General features: G+C 44.3%; 1 long non-coding RNA gene across 9 annotated transcripts; it reads left to right on the forward strand.

Annotated features, from left to right (window-relative positions):
- Positions 1-1,011: 1,011 nt before the first annotated feature.
- LOC149918101 (uncharacterized) lies at positions 1,012-8,970 on the forward strand. 9 transcript variants are annotated; one of them, XR_016465878.1, is made up of 5 exons: positions 1,012-3,214; positions 4,076-4,399; positions 4,539-5,094; positions 6,780-6,835; positions 8,484-8,970. It is a non-coding gene; the product is annotated as an uncharacterized LOC149918101 (long non-coding RNA). The 9 variants fall into 9 exon arrangements; XR_016465876.1 differs by having other exon boundaries at positions 1,013-3,214; positions 4,076-4,918; positions 5,036-5,094; XR_016465877.1 differs by having other exon boundaries at positions 1,013-3,214; positions 4,076-4,918; positions 5,036-5,094; positions 6,796-6,835.
- The last annotated feature ends 5,189 nt before the right edge of the window (positions 8,971-14,159 follow it).

The following is a 14,159-nucleotide window of genomic DNA, read 5'->3' on the forward strand; positions in this document are numbered from 1 at the left end:
CTTTCAAAGCTCAAAACAAGGCAAGGCATCAGCAGTGAGAACAAAGCACACACACAAAAATTACAACACTGGCAGAGGTCATTCTGTGGACAATCACCTTTTTTTGGTATACAGATCTAATTCTTGGATCCTACTGCTCTGGCCAGATGAACGTTTCCTACGAAAACGCTTCATCTGACCCACAAACACTCTCCAGATTTTAGCAATAGTGTCCTTGCTTCTCCCCTACCAGGATCCACAAGACCTTACGTCACAGTCTTCCAGCGCTTTGGCCAGAACCCCACCTTCCTGCTTCCTGCAAGACATACCTGTCATTGCTGTTCCAGGGCCAAGGAGAACTGAGAGAGAAAGCTGAGAACATTGCTGTTCTCTGCCGCTAAAGGGTCTTTTGCATCTTCCACACAGATACGGGATGGACTTCTCTTCAGCTATCACCTCTAGTTCCTCTAGTTATTGACTCACCTTTCTGAGAAGAACTTTTTTTTTTTTTTTTTAAGGAGCCTTTCCCCTGGAGTTTTATCGTTCTCCAGTCTTCTGTGTTAGTTACAGGAGATAAGACTGATTCAGCCAGTCAGCAAAATGTTTTGCTCGTGAAGCCAAACTTCTGCTTTTCTCCTATACTGGAAGTGGTGATACTTCCTTGGGCTTCGGAGAAAATTGTGTTTAAGGTCTATAATGGCTCATCAAATATTTTATTAATTAGGCCCTCCTGCAGATCTATAATCCTTTTAGGACTAAATTAACCCTTTGTGCTAACAGCATTAACAGTCACAAAGACAGATGCTATATACAGAAGCTATTCAAAATAAATCAGTCTCTGCTATCCTAGTGATCACTCCCGAGTTTTTCTTCAGGGGAAGTGAAATCACCGAGGAGATGCAGCGAATTCCCTGACACAATCCAGCCACTGAGTCAGTAAGTGCTTCCAAATTGCCAAGGAAGGAAACATAGCCATGTGACCAGTGGGCTTTGTCAATTTTTTTTATTATTTTTTTTTTTTTTGCAAGCTTTGGTAGAAAAATTGCCCATTTTCTAAAGTATTTTGCAATGTGGAAATAACTTGAGCTGCCTGGAAGGGCTCATCCTGCATTTTGTTGTATTTCTCATCATCACTCTCCTAAAATCGATATACCCCAGCATCTGCACGTTGAGCAGTTCTGGTGTTTTCCTCCTAGCTCCAACTTATTTACAACTGCAGTGTGGCCAAAGGCCTCATTTTGCAACATCGGGGAGTCTGGCAGCAAGCGCCAAAATCCACCCAGGTCCCCGGGGCCTTATCCCACAGCCTCGAGTCTGACAGATGTGCCAGTCTGCTAGGACAAGGGGAATGGGCAAGCGAAAATATATATTCTGATATATATTGTGTAGGTTTTTTCTGCAATGTATGGCTTTGGCATTGCAGGAAAATGAAAAGCTTTTATTTCAGCTGTTCAGGTAGGCTCCCTACTGGACAACACCTCGCAGGTCCCGGGACTGATCTTTACCGGAGCTGTGAACGTTCAATGAGGAGAATTTATTTTTATACCAAAGCCTCAGATTCAGTGACTGCCGATACAACACACAAAACCATATGGAAATATTCAAAAGAAGTTAGTTATAGCAGTTTCATACCAGATAAACCTTAAAAAAAAAAAAAAAGGCATTTGCTGTTTAGTTCTAGCATCTGTGTAAGTGTCTATTTTAACTATTGTCCCAGATTACTCAGCTTTATACTTAGTTTTGCATATAGTCTATGTCAGGCTGAGTTAACACAGAATGAGACCAATTCAGATGAGTACGGAAATTAAGATTGCATACTGATAAATGACTGCGCTTCAGGAATCCCCGTCAGAGCAACGGATGTTAAAACTGTTTCTAGATTGCGCTGGTTTTTTTTGATCCGTTGAAATGGAAACAGTTTGATCTAGAATTGTTGCATTGAAAAAAAAAAAAAGCTTCTGTGGGAAAGGATCTACATATTTGTGAAGTAGTGATCGTGACATATACCCAGCAATCTGAAATACTTCTGACTGCGCAGTGCATCCGCAATTGCTCACGTAACGAAAGCACGAGACAATGTCATTATCACTGTTTCTATTGTCTTCCGCTTCCCGCCGGTGTCTTTTTGTCAGCTTGATATAATTTTGGTTATTTTCAGCTCTTGCTTTGTTTGCTTTGGTTTTGAAGCAAAAATCAGCGAATGACACCTTTTGTTATGCTACACAGGTTTCTGCTGTCTAGTGAAACCAGATCAGTCACTCGGCACACAAACCTGGAGTGAGATCGGGGTCCGCTGTTTTATTGAGACTTATTTTGAGGAAGGGAGCTATGCAACATAGCTGTGTCAGACAGTGCCATCTACGCTGTCTGAAGGTCAATACTGATTATTCCAAATGGTCCCTTCGTATCTTAGGACTGGACTCTTCAGCGACTGGTTCATTATTTTTTTTTTCTAATTAAATGAAAAAATGCAATGTAAATCCAAAGAACCTCTTGCCTGAGGAGCAAAGAGCCAACTATCGTTTTCAAGAGCTGAGAGAGCAGAAGCAACCAAGGTTCCATGAAGTCAGTATCCTAGGCTGGCCCTAACGAGGCCCGCCTGTGCTAACGAAGCAATGCCTTCCAGGTGCCGTGGGGGCGGGCCTGCCGGGGCACAGCTGTGCCTTGTTGGGAGCCCTGGGCAGGGCCTGCCTCAAAGCCTCTTAAACCCTCTCTGGAGGCCCCTGAGAGCCACTGGAGAGCTTTTGTGGTTCTCTGTGTCTGGCAAGAGGCTGCTGGGCTTTCTACCTGCTTTTTTTTGTGGTTCTGGCTTAGAACTGCAGCTGGCTTCTCCTTTGTTTTTGGGGTTATCATGGTACCCTTGTCTGGTTTCTACTTTTTCTTGGTTTAGGGTTGGCACGGGACTGCTGCTGGGCTTCCTGAGACCAAGCACAACCCTGAGGCTTGTGAGTGCTGCAGTTCCTTCTTCTCACCCTGATGGGGGAGGTGATCAGGATGAGGCTGTGCCCTCTAGCGCAGCCCTGCTGCTGTAGGTAAGAAATGATGCAAGATACTGTTCTTGTGGGATCGTATTCAGGTTGATTGTTTGGTTTTTAAACTTCAGATTGTTTTTCTCTAAGCTCCTGTTTTGTTTTTCCTTCCCTGTTGCAGGATGAGAACTGCAGCGGGACCTCTCACAGCAAAGGATCAACTGAAGCCCCTGAGCAGTTCCAGCCCCAGTGAAGCTACAGAGGCTGTGAGTGCTGGGGGCTCAGGGATGACATGCATCAGGGCTTCCTGGGGCCCTGTGCCTCTGGTTGGAGGCTGCCAGGCTCCCACCCCGCTTGTCTGGGGTGGGACCACTGTTGGGTTCCCCCTGCTGTTTAGCTGCCACTGTATTTTTTTTTTTTTTTTGGGGGGGGGAGAGGTCAGCACAGAGCTGCTGCTCAGCTCCCTGAGGCCAAACACAATTCTAGGGTGCCCAGAGTCACCCCAGGGGTGTGGTGCAGGTGCTGCAGCCCCTTCTGCCTGAATCATTCCTCCTTCACTTTGCTTACTTTCTTTTTCTCCTGTCACTATGTACAGCGAAGAGACATCCATGGCTCTCGGCTGGCCTTAATGAGGCTCATCTGTGCTAATGAAGAAATGACCTTCAGGTGCTGTGAGACCCCAGTTGTATGGGCACAGCTGTACTCAGTTGGAGCCTGGGACAAGACCTGGCCAAAGCTTTTTAGCCTCTGCTGGTTGCTCCTGGAGCTCCCTATGTCTAGCAAGAAGCTGCTAGGCTCTTATCCTCTTTAAGACCTGCACAGATATGGTGCTGCCATAACACTATTATCCTCCTCTTTTTTTTTTTTTTTCCCTCCAGCTAGTACAAGTGGCTGCTTATGTACTTGCATCCTGTCTGCTTTGGAGGTAATGCAGGGCCACAGGTGGGCTGCCTTTGCTTCTATGGAAGTCTACATGGTACTTTCAGGCCTTCTCCTTAATCTGAGTGAAGGTGACTGGGATGGGGCAGTGCCTCCTGGTCTGGTCCTGTCTCTGCTGGGAGTGAAAAAGCAGCACAGGGGCTGCTGAAAAAAACATTTTTTTTTTCTTGTATCCTCTTCTCTTGCAGGGTGAGTGTTGCAGCAGGACTAGCAGTGAAGCAGATACCAGACTGGCCAATTCTTGCTGTGAGTAGTTTCCTTAGCAATAGGACTCTGAATCCAGGGGCCCAGGAGTGGGAGCCACCTGCCCTCAGGGTGCCATTTGTGGTGGTTGTTGTCTTTCTGCAGGTTTGGGACAAGCAAGAAGATGCCAGTGAACCTGGAGAGTCCTTGAGATGCAGTTGAAAGCTGGATGTTGGAAGACAGACTGTGTTGTGCAGGATCATGCTTCCTTTCCAGCCCTGATAGTGTGATCTTCCTGGAGGCATGGGGTTGATGGATTGAGAAGTGTGGTGAGCACAGCATGTGTAGTGCAACAGCCTGTTGTAGGAGTTTGGGATCCTGGCTTTGATTCCTGTGTGGGGCTTTCCTCTATTTTCTGTGGTGGTTTACAGGGGCCCTGCATTCCTGAGTTGTCTTTGTGATTTGCAGGTTGTGGTGCAGTTGATGTTGATGAGGAAGGCCACCAGTCCTGCTCTTGTCAAGTTCATTCTGGAACTGCAGGTGCCCTGATGGAAGGATAGATGTGAGGTGTTGGTGGTCCTTTGAATGTGAGTATTGTGATCTTTCCCAGGTTGCTGTTGAGCCCTGCAAACTTGTTTTTAGTCTTACAGTTGCTGGGAGAAACAGCTGTTCCTGTGATTGGTGCTGGTTGCATCCTGACTCACAGTGTGACTGGTGAGACAATTTTTCTAGATGTGCTTGGGTTTGTTTGGTGCTTTTCAGGTGCATAGAGAGGCTGATATTGGCAAATAGCCTGCCTTCCTGTGGGATGCTTTTTTGCTTGGTGGCTCAGTCTTCCTGAGAAGGAGGTTTGGCTGTGCAGTTATTTCTGGACTGGTGTCACGAGCTTGGTTATGATTTTTGGGGTGAATGTCTTAAATGTGGTTGTAGTCATTGGCTGGTTTGTCCTTTGTGCTTTCTTTTAGGCCAAAGTGTACCCTGTACCATCTGTTTTGCAGTGCATCTGCTTGGACAAGGCTGCCAGGTGGGTCTTGTGTATTTTCTCAGTTTTTGTGTTTTCTCAAGGGGGGGAATTTGGGGGTTGATTTTAGTGAAAGCTGTGGGCTGTTTTGTTAAGGTCTTTTAAGTTGTGTGGTTGTTCAGACTACACCAAAAGCAGAGCCAGTAGTTAGGGGTGATTGGTTTTTTTTTGGGTGCTGGAGGCTGGGTTTTGCACTATCTCTAAAGAGATATTTTTTTTTTTGGGTGGGAGGGTGGGTTTTATCGTCTGTGTGTGGACCGGGCCCCCGAGGCCCCCGGGAGGGGGGGGGGGGACCGGGCCCCCGAGGCCCCCGGGAGGGGGGGGGGGGACCGGGCCCCCGAGGCCCCCGGGAGGGGGGGGGGGGACCGGGCCCCCGAGGCCCCCGGGAGGGGGGGGGGGGACCGGGCCCCCGAGGCCCCCGGGAGGGGGGGGGGGGACCGGGCCCCCGAGGCCCCCGGGAGGGGGGGGGGGACCGGGCCCCCGAGGCCCCCGGGAGGGGGGGGGGGACCGGGCCCCCGAGGCCCCCGGGAGGGGGGGGGGGGACCGGGCCCCCGAGGCCCCCGGGAGGGGGGGGGGGGACCGGGCCCCCGAGGCCCCCGGGAGGGGGGGGGGGGACCGGGCCCCCGAGGCCCCCGGGAGGGGGGGTACCTGTACTTGACTGTTGGGAGCTCCTGGATGGTGGTGACTTACTTGTGATGTTTCTCTCTAGAAGGGAAGAGGCAGAGCTGGGGGGAGCTGAGTTTAGGTGCTTTCTGAGCACAAGTAATGCTTCCTTGAAAGATGCTGTAGTCTATAATTTGAGAGGTCACTGCATGGAAAAACTTCCATAGTTCTAGGAGGCAAAGGGAAATAGCTTTTCAGGAGTCTTTAGATGTGCAGCTATGTGTAAAATCATTCCTATAGTGGGTGTGCAGGAATAGATCCTGTACTTGCTGTGGATATTCTGCAATGAAATGTACAGCTTCACTTTCTATCATTAGAAAAATAGAATAAGTATTTAAGCCATTGACACAAGGAAAGGTCAGTGCTATGGGAATTCTACTACAGTAATTGGCAGAATTTGCTAGAACCAGGTATGTTACTTTCTCAAAATTCACACAAGTAAACTGTTAAACTTAAGCTACTGTGATCTGGACTTAAGAGCTCAAATCTAGTTGTATTTTTAGGTTGGAGCTGTGCTGTTATCAAAGCTGCTGTGTCATGCTAGCAGTTGATGGCTGTAACTCTTATGTTTGTTAACTGTTATCGTTATTTGCTCATGTAACCAAAGGTTCAAAGCTGCTTAAATGCTATTAATTTCACCTAGGGGCTCCCTATGTGAGGGGACAGCTGCTGTCAATAGTTGGTAAGCTAGACTTCAGGTTAATCTAGTTGAACAGAAAAGCACCTGGCTATGGGGACCTTACCTCTGAAAAAGGGATCTTGGGAGGTGAGGGGCTTGGCTTCAGCATATCCAAAAACTAGTGGTAGCTTACCAGCAGCTTGCATCTTCCTGTGCCTGGTGAAGCCCATGTTCGAGACAGCAGAACCTAAAGTAGTGCTTTAGAATCAGAGGGAGTTTGCTAGTTTTTTTTTTCTCAACCAAATTCTCAAAGCCCTGCTATATCAGAGTAGCACATAAATACAAAATATGCTTCTGAAACATCCTACCTTCTCAAGAGTTCAATGCAAAATATATTCATTTGTAGATGCCTTTGTCAACAGGCAGAATGAATAACTCTGAAAGAAGTGAAGGTTCTCTGCTGTAAGTATTGTATATAATTTAGATTTCCATGCAATTACCAGTAAACTTTCCAATATTAGTGGATGAAAGTTAAACATTTATCAATGACCTTAAAGTTTAAGTGTAAGAAAAACTGATCTTTTTTTAAAAAGACAGCTTTGATTAAATGTTTGTATGACTACTTAAAAGACAACTTTCTAGTAAGCAACTGAAGGTATTATACATGAGACACATCATAAGGGCTTGTACAGAGAAACTTGCCTTTCATCCTCAAAGTAAACTAGAAATCACAGCCTTCAAAGTGCCCTTAAACTCAGATAATAAGAAGGAAAGTGGCTGTATTTAAAAGTGTTTCTTATTGCACTGTAGTTGGAGAGGGTATAGTATTAGTAACACATGGTAAATAACAAGTCATAAATGTCTAGGGGAAGAAATAACCAGGAATAAATGCATGCAGTTAGCAAGCATCTTGCTGCTCTGCAAGTTCTAAATAAGTAGTCTTTGCCTTGCTAGCAGTTTTTGCAGCAGCCTCTCCTGTGGTTGTATTTAAAGCTCTTAGGCAAAAGCTGCATTTAACTCCAGCCACCCTATGCTCATTTTAATACAGAAATGGCATACAAAAAACAATACTTTGTTTTACATTTTGACTGCGTAAGACCATTAACTCCAGTTCAGACACCTTAGACTTTTCATGCTCCTATTTTCTAACTTCTCAATTATCTCTCAGACTCTCTTAAAATAGTCTGCGTATAAAATTTACACCAGGAAAAGGGTTGAACAGCTGCAGGGTGAGACTACCATTTAAAAGGAACTTGATGCCAAGCTGGAAGAACCTCAGGAAGTTTGGTAAAGGAAAAAGCAGAGTACAGTAGAGCAGGTGTTATTTTCTCACCTCCTGGCTGGTTTCAGGCAGGGAGAAAGATACAGGGTTACCTGGGGGCACTGGAATTTCAAGTGGATGAAGCCCAGAGCAACTTCATTTGCTGCTGAAGAGGTATCTGGTTGCAAGGTTGATAGATCAGATAACTTCAGAATTCCTTTTTGGGGAAAGGGAAGTGCTATGACTCACCTCAGTGGTTTCTTTCACTGTGTTACGTGAAAGAGGCTGGTGGTGCTCAACATTTGGTAGATAATTGCATGAGGAGAGAGAGGTTCTCCCTGTTACATCCCCTTTTTACAGCATGAAGTAATCATCTACGTTTTTTAAAAGTAGTTCTTGTATATGCATTTGATTAGTTTCTGATTTCCTAAAACTACAACTGTAAAGAGAGCCTTCCTTCTATGCCAAGAGCCTGTGCTGCAGGTCCTTCTTTCTCTACTGTAGACTTTATCGCTACTACTTCCAGCATCTGCTACAGAAAACAGTTGTCTTGTGAAGTACTTCAACCTGTTAGGCCTCTGCCTGGTCTTACTCCAAAAACCAGAGTTATTCAAGAATGGTCTCATAGCTGTCGCAGCTCACTATTGCTCCACAAACTTAACTCCTGAAGCACAAACCCTTTGGAAGCACCCAAAAGTAACAGCTGCTGGAAACTGCACCTCTCAGCACCAGTGAATGCAAGAAGAAATTCCTTCTGTCACAACTTTATGCAATAATTGTTTTTTCCAGTTTTTTTATGAATGACAAGAGTGCTGTATACATTGGACTATGGCTGTGTGTTTCTTTCAGGAGAACAAATGACAAAAGGTGAGAGGAGACTGAGTGATACATCCAGCTGTTGGTGGCCTGCTTGATTGGAGGAGAATGGGGCTAGGTAGCCTTTAGGTATCTCTCCCCACAGAAATGATTCCATACTTAAGTCAGACAATGCTAAAAGAAGAGGGATTTTTACTGTTATGTCATTACTGATGATATATTAAGTAACTTAAATTGAATTGTGTTTTTTTTTTCCAATTGGTAACACTAGTTCTGATATTGCAAATACTGATATTGTCTACTGTTGAGCTACAGATGCTCTCAAGTTAGTTAGGATATGTTTGCTGTATAAAATCCAGCTTCCAAACAGAAATAAAAACTGAGTTTTGATCAAGATGATTTCTTGCATAGAAATATGCTTATCTGACTCATCAAAAAGTGTAAAATGATGATACTTCGTAATGCTTCCATGATCATTGGAGTTCTCAAATCACCCTTCTGCCATATTAAACTTCATACTATGCTGTAATACATCAGTGTCAGAGTCTATGTCTGGTTGTTCTGTTTATAAAATGTAAGGTTGAAGAACTCACTAAAGTTAGGTTACCAACATGAAGTTATACTAGAATTGTAGAGTATTATTTTAAGAGTGTAAGGAGTACTTTAATTTTTGTCCCCTTATTTCAGCATTGCTGGAACACTGGGATTCACCAGTATTTTCCATCATGGCTTTCCTACCTCCTTTTCTCCATGTGTTCAAGTGTTCCAACTACCATTAGGCTTAACATTAATAGATTCAGACCCCTTTCCTTAAGCTTCTGATTTCAAGCTTCTCCATCATCACATTATCAAATTCTATATATAATGCACTTTCAAAATACCCAGCTGCTCTTTCTTGAGTTTCCTTGCCAGTATATTACTTAAAATTATGTCTTTAAATCACCTGTGTTTAAATAATTATTGCTCAGTTAATAAGTGGTTCCTTGTAACAAGTATGGGACCCTCACTCTTTATGTGAACTTGGCTACAAACAAAAATTTCAATGAGAAAGTGTCTTAGGGTTCTGATGACGCTTCATACCAGCTGACCCAACTGCTAGAGACCAGAGAAACCCACGAGGACCATCTTTCTCAGTTTCGTTGCAAACAACTGAAGGAGATTTTCCAAAATAAACCTGCTGTCTTTATAGAAAAAGTTTGAGATACTATGAAAGTTCTATGTAGTCATGCTTTCTCCAAAGGTACTTTTTCTGCACAGCTATCATGCTGAAAGATACTATGAAAGTTCTATGTAGTCATGCTTTCTCCAAAGGTACTTTTTCTGCACAGCTATCATGCTGAAAATGCCTTTACTGTTACAGTAACTAAGCAGCATCAGTGTCATCTACTAGTAGACTCACCAGCTTCCACACTCAATATTCCCTATTTTTAAGACTTGCTTCTAGGTCTGCTGAAATAAATGCCCTTCTGCAAATACTGGGAGGCATACCAGCTGTGGTTTAACCCCACTGGCGGCTAAGCGCTCTGTCCCCCACCTTCCCAGAGGGATGGGGGAGAGAACTGCAAAAAAACAACGAAGTAGAGCTCATGGTGTAATGCTATTACAGGATGGAAAGTACTGCAACAATAGTAGGGTGACAAAGTATTTGGCGGCAACAAGTGAGAACAAATCCAAATGAAGAAACCTCAGATGCAGAAATGAAGGGAAAGATCTGCTTACCTCTGAGAGGCATCAGGTGATCTGAGAGGCAGGGATCCCCAGCAAGAGATGCCCTTGCCTCCACTGCCAACCCTTAGAAGAGGCCTGAGACAGGGTGGATCCTTCAGATCATTCAGGTATATTGCATACACCTGAGCTCCCTTGGGTTGGCCCTCCCTTCCCACCAGGTGCTCAATCACTGCTTCAGGCCCTGACTTAGCATCTCCACTACATGGACAGAACTAAAACTTTTTACTGAGATAGAGATTTATAGTTATGAATATATAATACATACACACACAAACGTATATAGTAAGTGATGGACAAGTAATTGCTCACCACTACCACCTGACTGATGCTCAGCTAGCTCCCCAGTGAATGGAAGAGAGCAAGATGAATTCTCACCCCCTTCAAAACTCTTTCCATGTGATGTCACACGCTACAGAATACCCCTTGACCACTTTAAGTCAGCTGTCCCTATTCCATTCCCTCCCAGCTCCATGGATTGTTCACTGACAACAGCACTGGCTCTGAACAACGCTGCCCAGCAGCAACCATAAACATTGTTGTGTTGTCAACGCTGTTTTCTCTCCTAGAACCAAAACATGGCCTAATACCACATGCTCTGGAAAAAAAAAAAAAATTCCTTCCCAGCTGCTACTAAGGCAATACTTTTTGATTACTCAGAATTAAAACCAATTAGCTCTAGGATACATCATTTCTTGCCTATAATGTTCTTACTGATAAAAATTATCCCATGACTATTAGAAAAATTATAATTAAAAAAAAACAGTTAATAGGTCTTCTAATTTATATGTTCAGCAATTTATGGAAAAAACTAACTGGATAAAATAAGAACCATTTCCACAAAACAAAGACATAGCTCGAATTTTGAATATCTCAGAATCACTGAACGGCTTGTGTTGAGAGAGACCTCAAGGATCATCAAGTTCCCTGCCAAGATCCCGCTCAAGAGCAGGTCCTGAAATTATATTCCAAATAGTAGGCTAGGATTTAATTATCTTTAACATTAAGAGGCCATTTAAAGGATTTACTACTTCAGTTCAGTCCAGTCCTAAAGATCAGCAGATCAAAAACCATAACTCTCAATTCATAGCCGCCCACTTACCATTCCTGTTTTTCCTCACATCAGTGTTTCAGATGGGAGGAGGAAGTAAAACAACAAAATCAGTGGAAAACAGGCTGATATTGCAACGTTTCTTGCCAAGAAAAAATCAAACATGGAAAAATATATCACAATCAGAGATTCAGTTTATACTTAGAAATTCTATAAATGTAAGGACTACAGAAGTAACTACTTCTGTACTACTACAGAAGTAAAAACAAACTAGGGAAATGAATTAATGCATACTTTCCCAGAGCGACTAACATGCAAATCACCACGGGATTTATTTTTTTTCTTCTTCTTTTTTTTTTTTTTAATAGTCCCTGCACTTTCAAAGAAAAGAAGCAGATGTTCATTTTCCTCAGTAAAAAATAAAATTAATTCCACCCAACTGTGACCTTCCACTACCTTACCTTTCCATGAAATTTAGATGTAACTACCTAAAGACATGATAAATATCCTACCGAATCCAATCCAATGAGCTCTATACACGTGATCTTCGTGTCAAAAAAATGATGATTCTAACTTACGCTCTGTCCTCCCGTGGTGAAAATATAATAACTGCATAAATTAAATATGGGTTTTATTTTACATTACAGCTTCTTCACAAAGCAAAGTATCATTAAATACACAGGAAGCCAAAAGAGCTTCCACATCAGCTGCAAATGGCCAATGGAAAATAAGAAAATAACGTAAATGTAACATGACAGAAGGCATAGCAACGACAACAGAGCAGCAAAGTCCCAGGGTGCCACAAGCGAGAATTTGCTCAAACACAACAGCAGCATACACAAAAATAAAGGAAAGATCTCTGAGAATAGGTGAGCCTGCACTGCCAACCCTTAAATGAGGTCTGGGAAGGGGTGGAGCCTGGCTCCTCCCCTTCTGCTCACTCAGGAACATTGCATGCAGCTGAGCTCCCTGGGTTGGCCCTGCCCTCCGCCAGGTGCTCAATCACTGGCTCCAGCTGTGACTTAGGATGTCCGCTCCTGTGGTGATTTCCACTGCAATCATGGTGTTGGTATTCAGAACGCTTCGCTTCCAAGGTCCATTGTCATTATTTGATCTGCAAAACTACACCTAACATTTCAATTAAAAGAAAAGTAAATAAGAAAATGATCTGAATCTATTTCCAAAAAAATTGACTACAGTTGGTTAGAAAATATTTCTGAATGCCTATGTCAAATGTATGGAAATGGAAATATGACTTCATCTAAAAATAACACAATTTTACCTAAAAATAGGAATCTAATGTATGCTTCCAGCATTTGAAAATACTGTATTTTTAGATAATATGGCAGAGATAAAACATTGAAGTTAACATGATCTCGTTCTCTGTGTACTTTGAGGATAAGTGATGCCACTGAAAAAAAGACTATTCTTTTTTTTTTTTTTTTTTTTTTTTTTAAATAACAGTTCCCCTTCTCCATATTTTGTGTAGGAAATGGTTGCAGCAGATACTTTACTCTCAGTCGAATGCTAACTCACAGAAACAGCATCCCTGATTAACGTTCCAATTACTGCTTCTGATCAGCGAATGGCTTGCCAAGTAGGAAAAGTCGGGGGGGGGGGGGGGGGGGAGCAAACGCCCATTTCATCTCTCCTGAAGGTGCTGTGGATGGTGCCTGCACGCTGAATAGTGTTCCCCAGCTGCCATCGGGGAACTGTGAGGTGAGGGAGGCACTGCCTGGCTCTGGGGGGAACACGACACGCATGTGGAGCAGCTACTAAATATTGTGCTGGAAGCTGCAAGCAGGAACACATTTTTGCCCTGCTAATGAATTAAAGGATCTGATGTGAAACTGAGATACAGTTTCCACCAATTCCCATAGTGCAGTTGTTTCTTTTCTAGAAACTCTCCTTTTGTAGAAGGAATTGTTGCCATCGTGCAGCTATAAGGGATCCAAGGTGCCTCTGTGCCAGGATTTGCGATGGCGATTCCACAACCGCACTGCTGAAAGGACAGCAAAACCGATTTGCACAAGAAATACAGGGGTGAGCCTCGGTAGGAAGCGAGCAAGCAGTGAGGGAAGGTTTGTTACAGAACTTAGGACAGCGTGCAGCTGTGTCGGGTCTGGCAATAGCTGCACTCTGGTCGAACAGAGCCTTGCAACACAAGGAATGGCCATTCCTCGTCACACTGAGATACGTCTGCCTACATCAGGAACAGTTATAAGCACGGGGGACACACTGTATGCACAACATGCACCAGGTGACAGCTTAGCTCTTCTCTCTCCCATGGAGATAAGACAACGTTAGGGAGCTGTGAACTATGGCAATAAGGATGGTCACACAAGAGCGTACAGATGCTGCTATCAGCACATCCACCCACGCAGAGAAATGAAGGAGAATAAGAAGGGGGAAAGGAATTTCAACTACCCTCTCTCTAATTAACACAACAAACACAAACAAAACGTGTCAGTTACGCGGGCAGCAGCTGCAGCCGAGAGCAGCCCCGTTTTCTGCATCGCCCGGCAGAAGCGGCTCTGGCTCCCTGAGAGGGAAGCTCTGTTGCAGCACGCAGGGCAACCTGCGCTGCCGGGCTTCGAAGCAGGAAGCCAGGGAAGGGCTGGCGAGGAGTTCCGGCCTCGCCCCGCCCTCGGAAGCCACGGAGCATAGAAAGCAGGGTGCCGCGTTACCATCCCAGCCCATCCGGGCGCCCTGGTTCTGCCCGGTTTTCCTTGCCCCTTCCTTGCGCATTCACCCAAACACACTACAAAAACCCCATTCATACCATCAAACGAAGGACACCTTATTATTTCTTCAAAGAAAATTTCTTTAAAAGAGACTGTTCCAGAAATAGAAGTCTCACGTTTGCAGAACACGAAGCAAAAGGAACAAGCCCTCCCCGTGCCCACGTGAGCACTAAGCCCGCTCACACCTGC

Source organism: Phasianus colchicus, chromosome 4, assembly GCF_987193195.1.
Source record: "Phasianus colchicus chromosome 4, bPhaCol1.hap1.1, whole genome shotgun sequence".
Taxonomy (NCBI): domain Eukaryota; kingdom Metazoa; phylum Chordata; class Aves; order Galliformes; family Phasianidae; genus Phasianus; species Phasianus colchicus.